Source organism: Dermacentor silvarum, chromosome 7 (assembly GCF_013339745.2).
Source record: "Dermacentor silvarum isolate Dsil-2018 chromosome 7, BIME_Dsil_1.4, whole genome shotgun sequence".
Taxonomy (NCBI): Eukaryota; Metazoa; Arthropoda; class Arachnida; order Ixodida; family Ixodidae; genus Dermacentor; species Dermacentor silvarum.
Genome location: NC_051160.1, coordinates 131,116,932 through 131,121,663, shown reverse-complemented (window position 1 = coordinate 131,121,663; position 4,732 = coordinate 131,116,932). Strand labels below are relative to the sequence as shown.

Here is a 4,732-nt window from a genome sequence, read left to right as displayed (position 1 = left end):
CACTCGCTCTGTTCCCACCAGTGCTCAAGCGACTCCGAGTTACCTTGTCGTCGCACAGTCCACTTTACATTCACAAAGATGGGTGGGTCCTTTTGCCATGTTCCATGCCATACCCTAAACACTTATCAAAGTTATGACGCTACCAGTATTTTACAAAAACGATTAAGCGTCCGTTACCGCGGTCGCGACACTTTCTTTATCTCTACAAAACAAAGCAATATCATCGCGTATGTAAGCAGCATTACTTCCGTTGACTGTAAACGAAAACCTACAATAGTGTTGTTATAAAGAATCTTTCAGCAGAATGGCTCGAGGTACAACGAAAATAGTAGAGGACTTAAAAGGCATCCCTGGGCACATGAGCGTACGCGAAATCTCTCATTTACTTCCTTATTGTATAAGGTTAGCGGTACAATTAGCATAGCACATCTTTACTCCATCGAAGAGCACCGAACCAACATTACATACTGAAGAACGAAACAGAACGTTTAGTTGATACACGATCAAACGCCTTTTGTAGATCAAGTTGAAGCAATGCTACATGTTCACCCACGCATCAAGCTTCCAGAATGGTTCTAGCAATGTGAATATTTGTGTAGATTGATCTTCCTTTGATTCCGCAGTCTGATCGGTGTCTACAATTCGTGTTTAACTCGCTCTAACCTTTTGCCAAGATCTTAGTAAAGATTTTATAATCACACGTTAGTCAGCGTATTCGGCGGTAAGGACCCAACTGACAGCAATTTTTCTGAGTCTTCCGCTGGGAATGAGTACTATAGCGATGCCAAATGACAGGGGAATATTTCGCCTATATGCCTCACTAAATCACAAATAATATGAGGCTCACATCTTTCTGAAGGCCTTATAGAAAGCAGCTCCCAACCCATCAGGTCAGGAGACTTCCCCCGAGCTAAATCCTCAATGGCATCTTCAACCTTTTTGGCTGTTGATATTGACGGTCTACGTCATCTAGTTTTGCAATGTTGGCCAGGAACTCGCGTTCGAATTCTCGGGACATCGTACTTCTTCGAAATGAGTTCGCTATGGTGCTCGAGAACGATCTTTGTATTTTAGCTTGTTCGTCGGTGACTTCATTGTAATAACTTATTTTCGAATTACGTTTGCCTTGCGTGAGCCTTTTCGTATGCAAAGGCGCGCTTTGTGGGCGTTTCGCCAAGCTAGTTGTCCGCCCTTGCTCGGATCACCGCTCCTCTGTACATATCTTCGTCGATAAGCTCCAGTTGACTTAAGTTCGTTGATCTGCTTGGCGAACGTACCAGGTCTATCTGCCTCTACTCGGTACATAAAGTCCAGTTCTTGTGTCTTTTATACCTTTTTTCTTCTTCGTATTCATTACACTAGCTTTTCTATTGCACAAATCTTTTTCTTCTTAAAAAGCTCCCACAACTTTATCACGTCATCGTGTCTTGCAAATAGCTGTTCGAACTTTTCCCTTTCCGCACTCAACGAACGGTTCAATATGCAGCAGCTTTCATTAAATGGCCACATCTTTCAATTAAAGCGTGAAGCCTCTTTGCGCGTCCCAAATGTGACTAACACCAAACAATCGTCACTGAATGACACATGTTTAACAACATAATTGTGGCATGCTGCTACTAACTGCAATGAAACGTATTCTATCCAGCCTCGCGTGGCTAGCACGCTGATAGTGTGTAAAAACTGGCCGGGTACCATTAGACAACACGTGTCCTATATCTTCTAAATTATGCTCTTGTACCAATGCGATCAAGCGCAAGGCACTTTTCTTTTACTGGAACATTTTTGACACGATCAGCTACTGAGCAAACATAATTAAAATCTCCAAGCACAATTATTTGTGTCCCGCACATCACGTACTGCTTCAGCCGTTCAAAAACACGTCTCGTTCATTTTCGGCATTCGGGGCATATACGCAGCTTATTCGCCAACCAGAATCGGAGATTGAAAAATCAGTTATAACAAATCTACCACTCTGGCACACAAACACATTCTCAACAACTATTCCTAAGCTGTTTCTAACGAAAATAGCACATCCACCTGATGTGCCGAGAACGTGAGCAACACAAACAGTGTACCTAGCTCGGAAAGGCAGCACCATGCGGTCAGTTTGTTCCTCGCTATTTATTTTTGTTTCTTGCACTGCAACTACGTCCAAGTCGTTTTCCAAGAAATGGCGACTCAGCTGGTAGTGCTTTTCTCTAGCATTCAAACCGTGAACATTGATAGTCGCAATGCGTAGTGCTGTGCTCGGATTTATCGCCATATATTAAAATGATATGTACGCCATGGTGCATACCTCGTGAGCAAAGACACAACAGAACATCCGCAGCTCATTAGCGACAGGCCAACCTGTTCCCGACGTCTGCAATCCTCGAGCTTCGGCTTGGGTCGCGTATCCGAAGGCTCCACTCACTACCCTTTCTCGATCGTTCATGTGCGTTGCCATAGTCCCAAAGAAGCCGCTGAGTGCCACAGCTCACGGTAGCTACGTTGGCGGTTTCAGCACCGCTTTTCTGCCTGGTGGAATATTGGGCTTTGGCTTCAATGATGAACGCCCAGACACCACCGTTTTCGTTGGCGGTTCCCCAGCGCCAGCGACGTCTTGTCCGTCCGAGTCGTCTGTTGCTGCTTCGCGTCCTCGTTTGCTGACTGCGTCTCTGCTGTCTTCTTCCGTGACGTCCATGCTACTCGTGCACTGACTCGCTGGCTCTGTTGAAGGTTCGCCGTCCTCGGTGCCTACACTGCTTTTTGCAGGCATGTCCCTTACGTCGGTCTCTGCTATAATCCACCAGTCTCCTTGTTTTCCATTACCTTGTGGATACGAGGGCGTGTCTACGGGTCGTATCTCCTTTTGATTCACTTGAAGCGACATTCCTGCAGCTTCTTCCGCGTCAGCTTCGTCCATGACAAGCTCTGTGACGTTCGTTTTTCCCATTGGGCTTGTTACACTTGCGTATGTCTTCACACATGAGTTCTCGTCATGCCCAAAACGACGGCACCGAGCACAGCGAGGGACACGGCAGTCGCGCCGTATATGCCCCGCGGTATGACACCGCAAATACACTGGTGCTCTTCCCGGAGCAATTAGCAACGCCAATTTCCCACCGACACGAAGCTGGTGCGGGAGGTCATCAACCTTGACGCCTGCATGAAGCTTGATGCTCACCGTCCGCGTCGTCGTGGTTTTCTCCTGGATGCCATACACTCGCCACTTTTCTTTCGCGACGTCCGTTACAGTCCCGAACATTGCAAGTGCAGCGCGTACATCTTCATCGGGAACGTTGAACAACAGCCAATGCAACTTCAGGCGCAGGTTTTGATTCGTCGGGTCCACCACTATACAGCGGCGACCTTCCACTTTCATTTCACCTATAGCCAGGGCTTTCTTGACGCCTTCAGCGTTCTTGAAGGTGACGGCCCACACATGGCTCATTTGGTACGCCCCCAAGGCTATCACCTCAGGGAGCAGTGCCAGATGGTCCAACGTATGCCGGAATTCTCCAACTCGGTAAGGCCTTGCACGCACGTCGGCATGTAAAAATATGGTATTCAAAACTGTACGACCTGTGGGAAAAGTCGGTAGGATGACCTCGTAATCCTCATGTTCAGCTGGAGTATTCCTGTTACCGCAGCTGTTCATAGCCGCAAACACCGCCCAATCGGAGCACATGATAACCACGTCCGTTCGCTTCGACGGCCGGAAGAGGAATGCCAGACCAACGAGCCACCGTTGCTTATGTGTGAGAAAGCAACGCACCTGATCACCGTTTTCAGTGCCGTGCTGCAACAACAAAGAAAGAAGCGCGCGTGACGCTTGTTATGAAACCTGTCGTCGAGGCTGGTGGAACAGAAACTTGGATCTAAGAGAGCGCTCACCACGGTGCAGTGCCGTTATCTGTGCCAAAAAAAAAGAAAAACAGAAACGGGCTCGTCCGGGATTTGAACCCGGGACCTCTCGCACCCTAAGCGAGAAGCATACCCCTAGACCAACGAGCCTTTTTTTCTTTATTGCCGTCTTCGACGTACAAACTCAAGGGTTACAAAGGATAAAACGTGCCAGCCACAATTGGCTAGCACAGCACTAAAATATTTTCAGTGACACCAGTTCATCCAGTACAGACATCGGTTGTGGTGGATCAGGCAGTACTTTGTACGCGTCTCTCACGTAAACAACACTCTCAATGAAGTGTTCTCGTACCGGTATCACAACGATGTCTGCATGTTCAAATTGCATGCGAGTTTTCCACATCGCGTGGAGGCCCAGGACCATAATGAGGTCATACGGTACCTCTGAGGTATCTATTGGCAAGAAGCGTATGCCATACGGGTCCAGAGGTAACTGTTTCTTCAGCGTTATCTGCAGAAAGTCCCAGTGAAAGATCGGGTCCCAGCAATCTAGGAAAACATGTTCTATTGTTTCAGGTTTTTTCATAAAATGCAGTCGGTTGTCCAGGGGATGAAAATACCCTTGCTATGAAGCCAGGTCTTAACGGGAAGTGTGTTTGTATGTAATTTGAAAAAGAAAGACTTAGTTGATGGCCGTACTGGCATTTTCCTGACTCTTTCTAGAACGTCCAGTCCGGGGCCTCCACGTGTGGCGGCGAACGATACAAAGGTACAGGTAGCATCGTTTCCACAAGATCTCTGTACAATTTTTTTTTGTAACGGTGGACAGATACTGCTGCGAAAAACGCACATTCAACATCCTATACGCCAGCACCACTTCACGCAG

At 47.3% G+C, this 4,732-nt stretch overlaps 1 non-coding gene across 1 annotated transcript; it reads right to left on the bottom strand.

Moving 5' to 3' along the window:
• Window positions 1–3,924: 3,924 nt before the first annotated feature.
• On the bottom strand, window positions 3,925–3,996 carry Trnap-agg (transfer RNA proline (anticodon AGG)). Its single transcript has one exon. It is a non-coding gene; the product is annotated as a tRNA-Pro (tRNA).
• Between the last annotated feature and the right edge of the window lie 736 nt (window positions 3,997–4,732).